Here is a 16,125-nt window from a genome sequence, read left to right as displayed (position 1 = left end):
GGGGTTGTGTGGTTGTGTGTGTGGGGGTGTGGTTGTGTGTGTGGTTATGTGTGTGGTTGGGTGTATGAGGTTGTGTGTGTGGGGTTGCATGTGGGGGGTTGTGTGTGTCTGGGGTTGTGTGTGTGGGGAGTTGTGTGGGGTTGTGTGGTTGTGTGTGGGATTGTGTGTATGGGGTTGTGTGTGAGGGGGGTTGTGTGTGTGGGGGGTTGTGTGTTTGTGGGGTTGTGTGAGTGGGGGGATTGTGTGTGTGGGGGGTCGTGGGGGTTGTGTGTGGGGTTGTGGGTGTGTGTGTTTGTGTGTGGTTGTGTGTGTATGTTTGTGTGTGTGTGGGGTTGTGTGTGTGGTTGTGTGTGTGTGTGGTTGTGTGTGTGGTTGTGTGTGTGTGTGGTTGTGTGTGTGTGGTTGTGTGTGTGGTTGTGTGGAGTTGTGTGTGGGGTTGTGTGTGGGGATGTGCGTGTGGTGTTGTGTGTGTGTGGTTGTGTGTGTGGTTGTGTGGGTATGGTTGTTGTGTGGATGTGTGTATTTGTAGGTTTGTGTGTGGTTGTGTGTGGGGTTGTGTGTGGGGGGTTGTGTGTTTGTGGAGGGGGTGTGTGTGTGGGGATGTGTGTGGTGTTGTGTGTGTGGTTGTGTGTGGTTTTGTGGGTATGGTTGTTGTATGGATGTGTGTATTTGTAGGTTTGTGTGTGGTTGTGTGTGGGGGGTTGTGTGTTTGTGGAGGGGTTGTGTGTGTGTGGGTGTGTGTGGGGGGTTGTGTGTGTGTGTGTTTGGGGGTTGTGCATATGTGGGGTTGTGTATGTGTGTGTGGGGGTTGTGTGTGTGTGTGGGGCTGTGTGTGTGTGGGGTTGTGTGTGTATGGGGTTGTGTGTGTGGTTGTGTGTGTGGGGGGGTTGTGTGGTTGTATGTATTTGCGTGGTTGTTTGCATATGTGTGGTTGTGTGTGGTGTTGTGTGTGTGGGGTTGTGTGAGATTGTGTTCATATGTGGGGTTGGTTGTGTGTGTGGGGTTGTGTGTGGGGGGGTTTATCTGTGTGGAGTTGTGTGGGTGTATGTGTGTGGGGTTGTGTTTGTATGTGGGGTTGTGAGTGGGTATGTATGTATATGTGGGGTTGAGTGTGTGGGGTTGTGTGTGTGGGATTGTGTTTGGGGTTGTGTGTGGGGGTTCTATATGTGGGGTTGTGTGTGGGGGTTGTGTGTGTGGTTGTGTGTCTGTGTGGTTGTGTGTATTTTTGTGGTTGTGTGTATTTGTGTGGTTGTGTGTGGGGATGTGTGGGGGGTTGTATGGGGTTGTGTGGTTGTGTGTGTGGGGGTGTGGTTGTGTGTGTGGTTATGTGTGTGGTTGGGTGTATGAGGATGTGTGTGTGGGGTTGCATGTGGGGGGTTGTGTGTGTGTGGGGTTGTGTGTGTGTGGGGTTGTGTGTGGGGGGAGTTGTGTGGGGTTGTGTGGTTGTGTGTGGGATTGTGTGTATGGGGTTGTGTGTGAGGGGGGTTGTGTGTGTGGGGGGTTGTGTGTTTGTGGGGTTGTGTGAGTGGGGGGATTGTGTGTGGGGGGGTTGTGGGGGTTGTGTGTGGGGTTGTGGGTGTGTGTGTTTGTGTGTGGTTGTGTGTGTATGTTTGTGTGTGTGTGGGATTGTGTGTGTGGTTGTGTGTGTGTGTGTGTGTGTGGTTGTGTGTGTGGTTGTGTGTGTGGTTGTGTGTGTGTGTGGTTGTGTGTGTGTGGTTGTGTGTGTGGTTGTGTGGAGTTGTGTGTGGGGTTGTGTGTGGGGATGTGCGTGTGGTGTTGTGTGTGTGTGGTTGTGTGTGTCGTTGTGTGGGTATGGTTGTTGTGTGGATGTGTGTATTTGTAGGTTTGTGTGTGGTTGTGTGTGGGGTTGTGTGTGGGGGGTTGTGTGTTTGTGGAGGGGTTGTGTGTGTGGGGATGTGTGTGATGTTGTGTGTGTGGTTGTGTGTGGTTTTGTGGGTATGGTTGTTGTATGGATGTGTGTATTTGTAGGTTTGCGTGTGGTTGTGTGTGGGGGGTTGTGTGTTTGTGGAGGGGTTGTGTGTGTGTGTGGGGGGGGTTGTGTGTGTGTGTTTGGGGGTTGTGTATATGTGGGGTTGGGTATGTGTGTGTGGGGGTTGTGTGTGTGTGGGGCTGTGTGTGTGTGTGGGGTTGTGTGTGTATGGGGTTGTGCGTGTGGTTGTGTGTGTGGGGGGGTTGTGTGGTTGTATGTATTTGCGTGGTTGTTTGCATATGTGTGGTTGTGTGTGGTGTTGTGTGTGTGGGGTTGTGTGAGATTGTGTTCATATGTGGGGTGGATTGTGTGTGTGGGGTTGTGTGTGGGGGGGTTTATCTGTGTGGGGTTGTGTGGAGTTGTGTGTGGTTGTGTGGTGTTGTATGTGTTTGTATGTGAGGTTGTATGGTTGTGTGTGTGGGGTTGTGTGTGTGGGTTGAGTGTGTGTGGGGGTTGTGTGGGGTTGTGAATGTAAATGTAAATGTACAGGAATTTATATAGCGCAAATCACCGAGCGGTTTCTAAGCGCTTGCTTAGGGAACCCGTCCTGGTATTCCCCTGTGAGATAACCCCAGCAGGGTATCCACAAGGTGAAAGCCAGGCATCCCGCCGCGAGGGGCCGTTGTGGAGATTAAGCAAGCTATTGCCCAGAGTCGCAGAGTGTGAACCCGTGAATCGAGTAGGCACCGGAGCGAGAATTGTCGAGTCCATGGACATTTTACGACTCAAGACCCCGCAGAGCCGGGAATTGAACCCTGGTCCCGGGCTGACCTCTGCTTCCAGGTCTGCCTCCTCTAACCAGTGAGCCACACTTCTCCGTTGTGTGTGTAGATATGTGTGTGGGGTTGTGTGGTTGTGTGGTGTTGTATGTGTTAGTATGTGAGGTTGTTTGGTTGTGTGTGTGGGGTTGTGTGTGTGGGTTGAGTGTGTGTGGGGGTTGTGTGGGGTTGTGTGTGTGGGTATGTGTGTGGGGTTGTGTGGTTGTGTGTGTTTGTATGGTTATATGTGTGGGGTTGTGTGGGTGTGTGGGTGTGGTTGTATGGTTGTGTGTGTGGGGGGTTGTGTGTGGTTGTGTGTGTGGGGGGGTTGGGTGTTGTGTGTGTGGTTGTGTGTGTGTGGCTGTGTGGGTGGGGGGTTATGTGTGTGGTTGTGTGTGTGGTTGTGTGTGTGTAGGGTGGGTGTAGTTATGTGGGTGTGGTTGTGTGGATGTGGTTGTGTGATTGTGTGTGGTTGGGTGGTTCGGTTGTGTGGTTGGGGTTGTGTCTGGTTGTGTGGTTGTCTGTGTAGATGTGTGTATTTGTGTGTTTAGAGTTTTTTAAAAAGCAAGATCCCCGCAGTGATTCAAATACCATTTATCTAGGTGAAAGAACCTATCCTTTTTATCCTTTAATATGAATATTTCTTGGAATCAAAGCATGGTTCCTATGAAGAGGGAGAGGATATTTAGCTGTATATTGTTATTAAAGTTTTGTGTATAATATCCTTTGCCTTTCTCCAAAAATAAAATTACTATGGTTCAGTCAAACAGTCTTAAGAAAGCCTTAATTATCAGTTTATGCGTGGAATGAGTGTTTTGGAGGTTACACCGAAGCAGCAGAGTATTTTATAGCAGGTCCTTAAAGGGAGAAAAAGGGGCATGAAAAAGGAACTCTGCAGGTATTTGGCTCACTTTGAGAGTTCTTCAAAGATTAATATTGAGCACATACAGTTTATAGCTAAGCACAGACTTCTTCAATACCTCAAGCTCTGAGCACATCCAATAAAAGTCAGGTAAATACAGAACAGTGCATTTTATTCCAAGTGCAGGCAGGATTTCGATAGTTTGTGACTAGTCACCCATGGACAACCTAACTTGAGTTCTTTCACCAGAATGATGGTGTCCCAGACTCCTCTAGAACCAATTATTCACTTTATGGAGTATTCCTGGTAGTTTGCCTTTTCATAAGAGGGTGTGATTGAGAAGCGTTCCATTCAATGCTTTCTTTGTCAACCAGCAACTTATTTGTTTATTCAGTGCCAAATAAAATCATCAGGCTCATGGACATCACATGCCGGTACACATGAATGAAACAAAATGAGTGGTAATACACATCTTCAGGCTTCACACTCTACTGAGCTAAAGTAAGATGTCTTTGATTTTCAGGTTAGTTCTCCAGGTTTCAGTGGTTTCAGGTGTAAGGGCAAAATATTGCCTGTTACCTGTTAACTGCAAGGAGTGTGCCGATTACTAGAATGCAAGAATCTTCAGTTTGAGCTTCAACTTTCAGGGACTAGCAAGGACAAGGATTTAAATCGTTCTCTTGCAGGGCTTTGTAGATTAAGTAACCAAAATACAGTTACACAATGTGAAGTAAATAGATAGTACAATTTAATCAAAATCTTTTAGAAAAAGTACAGGAATTTTCTTTTTTTACATCAAGCTATTGGTGAAGTTTATTTTATATCAAATGTGTTGCATTACTATTACTAGGGGTTGAAATTTGTTGTATTAGACATTAAAACCCATAAACATTATTGAAATATACAATTAACATCACAAATATATTAATGAAAAAGAAAAGGGAAGGAAAAGACGATCAATAATCAGACACCTCAAGATGACATCCAAACCCAGGTCTCTTTACTAATATAGCCTTCATTAGTATAGGTCCAGAGCCCCTACTACTTAAAAATGCTATTTCTAATATGCCTGGGTAATGGAATTGACATCACACATCGTTTCAACTTAATCACATCACAGGAACAGCAGGTGATAATCATATGACCTGTGATCCCAGAAGGTGAAGACACATGACCCTAACCCTATTGCTACCAAGATAATTGAATTGCTGAAGTTCCATAGTAACTGCATAATTATAACAATGCAACACAGACACATGTCTGTTTTTGATACCACATATATTACAATGCCACCATAATCTTTGATAGTGGTGGTGCATAATACGTGTCCTGATTTGTGACAAAGAAGTGAAGCGAGTGAGCCAGACTTCATCTAGAAGGGCTCCAGGGGGTTGTTCCCCAAGCACATTAAAAAATAATGGGTCACATGGAGCATTTAAAGTACAATGTTCACACACGTTTGCTAAAATGCCCCCAGCTCTGAAAGGGCTCTCATTAAATATGCAAGTTCTTTCACAGTTTGCAGAGTCAATGGAACCTGATGCTCCTCAGATTACCCAATTTTTTTCAAAATGTGTTCTGACTACCACTATATGCAAAAATTATCTCCACTATGGCAGGGCCATTGTTTTGTCATGGACTCCCCTTATATCCCATGGATTTCCTTATGTCATATATCATAGATGCTATGGCAGTGCCAGAACTTTGGAAATTGTACCCCATATGCCAAGGCATACCTCTACTATGCCAATACTAGTATTTTAGCATAGGTGCCCATAAGGCCAAGAATTACCTCCAGTATTCCGTAAGCCGTATTTTGTGATAGGTGCCTTTCTGGCTAAGAATCACTTGCAGCATACCAGTGCCAGTATTTTTCCATGGGTGACTCTCTAAGCCAAGAATGACTTTCAGTATGCGATGGCTAACCAAATATTTCTCAAGCATGATACTACATTCTTGCTAATGCTCATTTACATTAACTCATTTATACTCATTCTATTTCCTTCTCATTTATTTGCACTCAAGTGCACTCATTTGTTTTCATTATCTTGCACTCACTCTTTCTTGCTCATTCTCAATCACTCATTCCTAATCGGACACACTCATAATGTCATATTCACTCGCTCTCACCCAAACTCTCACCCCATTATTCCCTCACATTCTCATGGATTCTCAGTCTGACTCACTCATTCACCGTAATTCATTCAAACAGCTCACTCACATTCACTCTAGTGTCACTCACTCACACTTTACCACCTACTCACAACCACTTGCACTCACTGATACTCTCACTTATTCTCACTCGCAAATAGACTCACTCTGACTCAATCTCAAATACCACCTCCCACTCATTTTTAATCATTCATCCACTCACATTCACTTACAGTCACTCCTACTCTAACAAACTCTGACTCTCCTATACTCCTTTACTGAGACTCATTCCAACGCAATACCTGTTACTGACTCTGACCCACTCGCTTTCACCTACACATACGTGCTCACACATACAGAGATGCACGTTCACATATTTATGCCATCTCACACAAACTCCCATCCCCAAACATGCACACAACAAACGCGTGAAACCATTTGCTCTTCATACCTTTTCTGCCAGCAAAAGTTTAATTCCAGCTTCTGGTGCTCCATCTATTTATTACACTAATAGTGAATAATAACTTTTTTTTCACAGTTAGTGTAACCAAAAAGGGGCGGTAGACAAAAGCTGAGCGCCAATAACCGAAAGAATAAGCTGTCCCTGTATTCTTGCACTGATTTAGCAACCTCTGAGACCAGGGGTTGCAAAAGCAGTGGCAGGGTTTGGGAGGGGCAAGTAAGGGGTCTCAATTGCCACTCCTGTCAACCCCGAAATGATTTCCATGGCATGTGTAGAGAGAAATGACGTTTACTCACGTCTAGTGTAACTATAGCTAACTGAGGCCTGAATAGCAAAATGAGTTATTGTTAGTTGCCACCTTTGCTTTGTCACTAGTGAACACTTTATTTCCAGGCAAGCTGGAGTTCTAAGTTTCAAACGTTCTCTTTTTCTTCTTTCCTATGTGAAGAAATGTTTTCTTTTCTTTGTGATTATCATAGAATAATGTTTTAAAGAATATCACATTCAAAAGACACCTGCAGTTTGCAGACTAGTCCAAATATCGTATCCAGTTACAGATATTGTAAGTTTAAAGGAGCAGAATGAAGCTTGTAATGAGAGAAAACCTGAGAACATATTGAGAATGTAATTGTTTAATTTTGTTTACCCTGATTTGATAGTCTTCTTGAGTACTGCATGTAGGTGGGTAAAATATTAAAGTTTATGTGGTTTTAGCACAGGTGAGGTTAGAGCGGAACAGAGTAAGAGATTTTTGGTTGTGTCTTTCAGAGGGATGACTAACCTTTCCTTTGTCCTGCCTTACGTGGCAATCGAATGGTGGGTTGTCCTCCAATGTGATTGCTTATTAATTGAACCATATGTATTCTGATTTTAAATTGCTGCTAACCTGAGCTTTGACTTCCGTAGACCGTTAACTTTGAATACACTTCATGGTATCATACTAAAATGTATTTTCTACTTTTCTGTGGAGCCTAAAGTGGTTTATATAATGTTGAATATATTTGTTTATGACCAGGCTCAGGTCTGAAGCACTAACATCCTTAGAGGATTACCACCATTCCCAGTCCATCAGGAGAAGAGCTTTGTGGTTCTCAAATTTGCTCACACTATGAAAGTATCTTAAAATGCATCATTCAGTAATTATATGGCAAATAAAGGGATCTCTTTTGGACATTCATCTCTCTTAATTTTGTCTCCTGGCATTATAGTAAGGAGAAAATTATTATTGGAAAGAGAAAATACAGAATATGAACCTTGCATGATAGATGTGTATGCAGAGGCTGTCAGGGTTCAGTTCTGTGAAATATTAGTTATTCTGATATGTGAGGACCTTGGACTTATTGAAGATATATGCAATGCTGCTGATATAACTGGGCATTTTGAGGTTTGAGAGTTTTGGAATTCACGACCCTTGTTATCAGATAAAGGATACAGATACGGTTGCTAATGCAACCAACATAGGTGTGTCAGTTCAGGGTGTTGGTGCTGCGAGGAGGTCTTAAGACACACACAGAAGACAAATAATAGAACTCAGACAACATCAGATGTTAATTCACAATATATTTCAGCAATCTAATTTGCTGTCTAGTTTATTTCCCACAGGGCTGGCAGATGGGTATTTTTTTGTGGTACAGGTTCTGTATTTAGCCAGGTATCTCAGGATGACCTTAAAAATTAGAATACATGATCATTGGTTTGATCCAGAGGCTTCATGAGCTGCAACAGATAAAGCCCTGATACCAAAGGTCCACTGACCTTCATTCTGGGTTGTCTTGTTTTAAGTTAATTACAGATACCAGGCCATCTTGCAGAGGTCCACATCAGTTGCAGGGAGATCAAAGATGTAACAACAAGTACTGAGAAACATGAGCCTTCACACTGGAGTCATGATGTCCATAGAGGATTGCAGGTCATGTCTCCAGGCTTGGTAGTTTCCATCCTTCCAAAGTACTTATTACTACACACTGGGTTGTTCATCTTCAGCTCTGATCTCCAGGGAAGGTAGACAAAATTTCAGCCTCTGGTCTCACATTTCCTTTTGTGCAGATGCACAGAGCCTTTGTAAGTAAATGTGAACTTGCTATGCAAATAGGTCAGCTTATGTATCCAATGTACTAGTAATTAGGCTCCAACTCACTGGCCATTCAGATTCACAATTAGCGCCAAACATTTGGAGGGAGTCAATTGACTGAAGGTGCTTTTCCTTCAGATGTGCCATAGCTGTGTGGCAATTGGCACAATCAGATGATTTTGCTGAGTTTTGGCTTCTTGGCAGAATTAAGGGCACAGGATGTGTGGGGATGCACACCAACTGCAATATGAGGTCTCATTCAGGCAAACCTACACTGATTTACACAGGAGAGGAGAGTCTTTCTGCATTCTACTCAATGGTGTAGAGATTCAAAGGCCTGTACCCCGCATGTTTAATCATCTGGCACCACCCCCTAGGGGCATTATGATCTGGTAATGGTAATAGTAGTCACCCATGTGAATAGAAGTTCGACTTTTTTCTGTCTTCATCACCCAGCAGAGTCTAGCACTATTTTCATGGCAAACAGATAAAACAATGTAGAGATATGGCAAGGGTTTTGTAAAATTATCTCCTGCAGGGGAAAACACATAACATTTGTTGGATTCAGAAAACGAGGATCAAAATGCCACATGGATACTGCACCAGCAATCTTCAACCTTGTACCCATTATACCCTTAATACCCAAGGCAATGATAAACCAGTTGGCTACGTTACTGGTGAAGCCTTTTCACTATTTTATACTTTCAACAACTTTACACTAATCCAAAACGCATGTATATATATATCAACATGAAGCATTCAATTGATTTCTTGTTCGAGGTTATGGATGTTCAGATTTACAAAAAGCCCTAGACAAAGCAAATTCTTTTTTAGTTCAAGAACATTTTTATTAAGATGAAGTAGGGTGTCAATACAGAATATAAAAACTGGTCGGGAAAGAATCAATAACATTCAAGTGAGGTAATATATCCAAAGCAATAAAGAGAAAGGAAAACAGACATAGGGTTTCAAAGCTAAACAAAGAGTGCACATTGGTAATAAATAGAAAACAATGCAATAACAGGGGAATACAATAGAATAATGCAGAAAAAAGGAACATTTAGGGTGTATAAGGGGGTTTAGGGACTTCTTGTTCGGCAGGTGACATCTGAAAGGAGCGTTTAGCGCAGACATCAAGGTAGAGTGTAATTGGAAGCCACAAGTCCATATGCTTTGTTGCCATGTGAAGAGGGAAAACAAAAGCAGTATCCAGTCTGTGGTTGTGACAAACATTATACAACCTCGCTTTAAAGGAGATATTTGAAAAATCCTTCCAGTTGGCAGTAATCTGTTGAAACGCAACAGCCAGCAACAAATCAATAATACGAACATTAAGTGAGACATCCTCCCAACAAGAGGAAAGACTACCCAGAAAGATATGTGGGTAAGAGAAAGAAATAAGAGTATAAAAACTTGTATTGATTTGGGACCAGACTTGAATCCAAAAATCATGAACTATTTGACAGGAGAACAGCATGTGAAATAGAGTGGCATTTGGGGAAGAACAAGTCCAACATATGTCTGGAGTAGTGGAAAATCTCTTGTGGAGATCAAAAGGTGTGAGAAGAAGCCTATTGTAAATAAAAAAACAAGGATTGTGTCAAAGTTGCTGCTCAAGATGACTTGCGAAGTTTGGTCCAAATCTTAGTCCATAAAGACGTGGACCAAGATGTGGCAAAGTCACATTCCCATTGTTCTTCCACCATAGTCTTAGATCTAGTGAAGTCTGTGGGATGAAGGTACATGTAGATGGCAGAAGCTTTAGAGGTGGTGCGTAAGAAAGAATGAAGTTGTGAGGTGGGGGTTGAAAGTGTGGAGGGAGCATAAGAGAGCGAAAGTTGAGTGTAAGTGGACAATACTGCCTCGTTGAGTAAAAGATACTTGCAAGCACACGAGGCAGGCAAACCAAAAGATTGGCGGAGCGCTGATAAGGATATAAAGGTAGAGTTAGAGAATAATTGGGAAACCCATATTAACCCTTTTTGCCTCTATGATTTCCAATAAAAGGGCTTATTGTTAATTAAGACGTGTAGATTATGCCAAATGGTAGAGCTAAGGAAATCAGCCACTGTGCTGATAGGAGGAGGAGTAGAGGATAAAAGCAATTTAGTAGTCAATTTATGCAGTGGGGAGGATATTGAGGACGGTTTACGAGAAAAGGATAAATATTCAGCAAAAGAAAATGGGGAGAGTGAAAGGCATTCAACTGTGACCCAAAAGGAGGGAAGGGTCAACGGAGTCCTGTAACCAGAAAGAAGCTTGTCGTAAAAGTAAAGCCTTCTGGTAAGCCGGAATATCTGGAAAATTGACTCCGCCTTCTAGTTTAGGTCGGATTAATCTGTTGAGAGACATCCGGGGTTTCTTACCATTCCAAAGGAAAGAGGATAGGATTGAATTAATTTTCTGAACATTTTTTGAGGGGATGGGCACAGGGATGTTAGAGATCGTGTAAAGAATGATAGGGGACAACATCACCTTGATGGTATCAAGGCGACCCCACCAGGACAAGTAAAGAGTATGCCACCTGGACGTTAAATCTGAAATTTTCTGGATACATTTATTTAGACAGAGAGAAACTGTATCTGAAATTGAGGGGGTGACATGTAATCCTAAATATTTAATGTGTGAAGAGCTGCAGGTAAAATTTGAAGCGCTAAAATGAGGCTTAAAGGTATACTTTGTTAGGGGCAAAATTTCGCATTTGTCATTGTTAAGTTTATAACCGAAAATTAGGGAGTATTCACGAACCACATTTAAAAAAGCGGAAATGGATTCAGAAGGGTTTGATATAAAAAGTAAAATATCGTCAGCATAAGCAGCCAATTTGATATGAGATTGTGAGGTGCGAAAACCATGGATATTGGGGTGCTGATGGAGTTTGGAGAGGAAGGGTTCCAAAGCTAAGTTAAAAAGGAATGGGGACAGAGGACACCCCTGACGGACACCTCTACCTAGCTCAAAAAAGGATGAAACTAAGCCATTAGCACAGACTGCAGCACGTGGATTGGAGTAAAGGAGGGAAACTAAAGAAATACATTTAGGACCGAAGCCAAATCATTCGAGGGTCGCAAAAAGATAGGTCCATTCGACCCTATCAAAAGCCTATTCGGCATCCAGTGCAATCGCTGCGAGAGAATGTTGTAAGCGCGAGGATTTTGAAAGGACATTGAACAAAAGTCTGGTGTTGTCAGTAATAAAACGGCCTTTGACGAAACCAGATTGTTCTGCTCCCAACAGGTCGGGTAACAGAAGATCCAATCTCGCAGCAAGTGACTTGGCAAAAATCTTATAATTGATGTTAAATAAAGAAATGGGTCTATAGTATTTGCAATAACTAGCATCCTTCCCCTCCTTAGGGATGAGGCAGAGAAGGAACCAGAGGATTTGCCCAACGTAATAAAAGTACCTAAAAGGGAATGTAGTTTTGGTATCAGAAGTTTTGAAAAGTGTACGTAGAACTCAACTGTGAAACCGTCTGGGCCGGGGGCCTTATCTTTTTTAAGATGTTGGAGAGCGGTAAGCAACTCTTGTTGGGATATGTCTGACTCCAAGGAGGTAAGATCGAGAGGGAAATGTTGGGGTTTGCTAATGCTGGAAAAGAAATGGGATAGGGATTGGGGGGAAGGCTGAGTATCGGATGTGTAAAGATGATTGTAAAAAAGGGAGAATTCAGTTAAAATATCAGCATCTTTGTGTTTAAGATTAGTATTATTATCATAAATGGCTTCAATATTCAGGTCATTGTGCCTAACTTTCAAGTATTTAGCTAAGATCTTCCCAGTTTTGTTCCGTCCCCCATAAAATTTGGCACTTGACTTTAGTAAATATAAGGAAGCATCTTCCGTAGATTGTTTGTTAAATTGCATTTTAGCATCAACAAGGGCTGTCAAACTGTCTCGCGAGTGTGATGTATAATAAATGTGTTCCAATCTCTTGATCTTCTGAAGGAGATCACCCGTAAGCTCCCGGTAGATCTTCCTTTTTGCGGCAACATAACGAATTACAAAATCTCGTGCTGAGGATTTGAAAGCATCCCAAATAGTATGCCCGGGTATTGAGGGAGTATCATTGTTCTCAAAAAACTCAATGAAAAAATGAATAAAAGAACTGGTGAATTTAGGATCTAATAGAAGAGTGTTATTAAAACCGCCATCTTCTAGGCCCAGCGATTTTAGGGAGAATATCAATATGAATAGAAACAGGAGCATGATCAGACAATAAAATAGGGCCAATTTTAGCATTTGTAAGCGTCTAGGCAATGTTATGGGAGACAAAAATATAATCAATCCTCGATTGAGAGTGATGGGAGGGTGAGTAGAAAGTAAATTATTTCGTTATCGGAATGCAAAGGTGCCAGGCATCAGTAAGTTTGTGTTGCAAGATAGCCTGAACAAAAATCTTGTGAGATCTATTCGGCAAAAATGGAAATTTGGAGTTCCTATCGAGAAAAGGGTTGAGAGGCTGATTGCAGTCTCCTGTCAGAATAAAGTTGTCATCTACAAATTTAGTAATATGGGAAGATAATGTGTGCCAAAAATTAGGACCGCAACCAGTAGGGGCATAAATATTAAGAAGAGAGAGTGGAACACCTCTTAGAGACAGTTTGACATGAGTCAATCTACCTTGAGTATCAGAGTCCTGAGTTAGTACAGTATAAGAAAGGGACTTACGACACAAAATTGCAACCCCATTACGTTTACCATCACCAGGGGAATAAAAGACTTCACCCACCCATCCTCGTTTAAGTTTGGCTGATTCTACGTCTGAGAGGTGGGTTTCTTGTAGGAAAGCAAAATCAACATTCAGGTTAGCTAGATGAAATAAAATTCTTTGTCGCTTAATGGGAGAATTATCACCCTTAACATTCCATGTAATGACTTTTAACGCCATGCCATATAAAACCAACAATAAAGAGCAAATTGACCAATTGTAGTAGAGAAACCCATATAAAAAATTAAAATACCAAAGAGAAAATTACAAAGAAGAAACTAGAGGAGAGATAAGAGCAAGTCAGTAAGAGATGTTGTAACTGAAAAAAGAGCGAGGAAAAAAGGTGAAAAAGAAAAAAAAGAGATATGATAAAAGAGGTAAATGTTAAGAAACATATAGACACAGGACGGAAAAGGTAGTAAAGAAGAAAGAAAATCATTGGAGTAGACGCCACCCATCAAAACAAGAAAAAAAGAGAAAGAGAAAAAAGGAGTGACATCCGAAAAGTAAAAAATGTAAGACAAAAAAGGGAAACATACCTACACAGAAGGGAAGAACGAGTACAGGGAACCAGGAACGGAACCAGGAGCAGGAACAGGAACATGAATGGGAAGGGAGGGTGGAACCACATGGAGTAGGCGGAATCTGTGGGATCACCGAGACGCGTAGCCCGAGGAACACCAAGGAACGAGATACAGAATCTACGGGAATAGGCAAATAACAAGAAGGAAAATCAATATGAAAGAAGAAAGGCACAACATGGAAACCAACATTACCTGAGTACTAAGAACACATAATGTAAGCTAAGGAAAGCACAACTATATCGGAAACTGTCAGGAATAATCGTAAGCCAGAAAAAAAGAGAATAACAATAAAAGCTAAGAAGCATACAGGAAAGAAACAGTAATGAAGAAAGTCACAGCAAAATAAATAAGCTCAAGGAGGAACGGGAGAAGAGGAACCAGACAAATCCATATCAGCTGCTTTGCAGGAATTCAGGAAACTTTGAAGACAAACTGGATTATCATATGTCGTTGTTTTGTTGTTGTAGGTAACCTTGAAAAGGCAGGGATGGAAGAATCCAAAGCGGGCACCAATGGAACGAAGATCCGCTCTCATAGTCCTGTGCAAGGAACAAGGAGGACCCCGACCAGGAAAGCCGGGTAGAAGCTCTAGCCGCTGATAAGACTTTTAGGAGATCCGTGTATTTCGGAAAGTACATGATAACTCCTCTAGGCCTCGATGGAGAAGAAACTGAAGATGATAATCGCCCAAGTCTGACTTGAAGAAGGCAATTGGGTCATTCCCTTCGCATCCTTCCACCAGGCCGTAAATACGTAAATTATTACTTCTATTTCGATTTTCAAGCTCCTCCACCTGTCGCTGAGGGGAACAAACCTGCGAGAGTAAGTGGGAGTAAGTGGGAGACTTTGGATGATGTTTCTTGAGAAGACGTAACACTTTGCTCCACTGATGCTACCCTGGCGTCCATGTTCGACCACTTGTCCGTTAGAAATTGCAACTTAGTATTTGTCTCCTCCATGAAGGGGCGAAGAGCCCGTATTTCTTCCAATAAAAGATCCACAGAGACTGGCGATAATGATTTGGGCGGAGAAGGAAGGTCCTTTTTCAACCGCTTGGAGGTAGCTTTCCCCGGGCCTGACGTTGACGACTCCATCTCTGAGTTTAGAAGAGGAGGTAAATGAGAGGCCTCCAGTCGGGCTAGAGCAGAGAACAGCTTAGAATTCTTAACAAAGGTATGCTTTAAGTTGGTAGAGGCAGTGCAGCCTTTAGTTCTGCCCATATGATGCAAACAGCGAAGAGGACCGCCTTACGCCAGTCAGGTAGGAAATCTTGTCTCAAAGGCGCTAGCTTGGAGCACTATGAGAAGCAAGGAGGAAACGCAGGGGCTAACGAAAGAGGTAGGAGCTGCGCCACAGACAATTGGAGCGTCGTGCTCAGAACAGTAGTAAATAGTGCCAGTCTCGCATAATAGGGAACCAAATAATGGAAAGAAATTCAGGGAGCAAATTGCCAGCAGGAGGACAGAAGCATTATTGCGAGAATGTGAAGAAAGTATCACAATTAAACCTGCATCTCCTGCAAGGATAAACAGCACAGCAAAGCAGGTCTCTGAGAAGTCAAAAAATGGCCGATGAGAAAGTCTATAAATTCTGCAGCAACAGTAAGAGCAACACGAAGTGAAAAGATCTCATATTTGGCCTGAAATGTTGCATTATCAAGAAGGATCTGCTTTGAGAAGCATATATTAGGAGCAAATTGAAAAAAAAGGAAGATTCATGCTTCAAATGTTGTTTTGCGCAAATCGCGCGACAAAAGAAAAAACAAAATGGCGGCCGCAATCGGTTGAGAGGGACTTACTGCGGCAAAAAACGAAGAAAAACGACCCCCACAGGCATCGGAGACATCCTCAAGGTGTGCCCACCACCTTCCGATGCAGGAATCTGCCGTTAGTAGAGCCGGGTGACAGCGCAAACCGTGGGTTCTCAGAGCTGTCAGCGGAGCGCTCACCCGATTGCCGCCATAACCCGTGGGCACCAAGCCACGCCCCCCCAAAGCAAATTCTTAGTCTGGAGAAATATGTCTGGTACCTAAAAGTTAAAGAATTGTAGAGTGGTCATTTTGCCCAAAATAACCTATCTATTTAACTCGATCCCCATAACATTCCAGGATAAAATCTTAAGGAAGATCCAAGGGAAGATAGGTAGTTTTATCTGGGCAAATAAGAACGCCCGGTTGTCCTGGAAAAAACTGAAAAGAAGACTGATAAAGGTGGGGTTGGCACTCCCGGACATTGCGTGGTATGCTTTTGCTTTCCAGCTAAAAAATTTCCGCACACTTTTAAGTAGTCCAGACAACTCTCATTGGGGGCAGATTTTGAATACAATGTTAGATCAGGAAGGGGGTGGCCCTGGTTTTTTATATAAGTTTGGTGCGCCAAGATTTTACAAGAAGGTTCGCCTAAAGGTATTGAAATCGGCCTTGATTCTTTGGGACAGAGTTAAGGGGTATTGGGGTATAAAATATTATTCAGATCTTGCCCCTATATGGGACTCCCCGGGTACTCCGCAATGTCTCCAGGACAGCCTCTCTCTATCA

This window comes from Lissotriton helveticus, chromosome 8, assembly GCF_964261635.1.
Source record: "Lissotriton helveticus chromosome 8, aLisHel1.1, whole genome shotgun sequence".
Classification (NCBI taxonomy): Eukaryota; Metazoa; Chordata; class Amphibia; order Caudata; family Salamandridae; genus Lissotriton; species Lissotriton helveticus.
The sequence above is the reverse complement of the archived record's forward strand: the minus strand, read 5'-3'. Positions refer to the sequence as shown.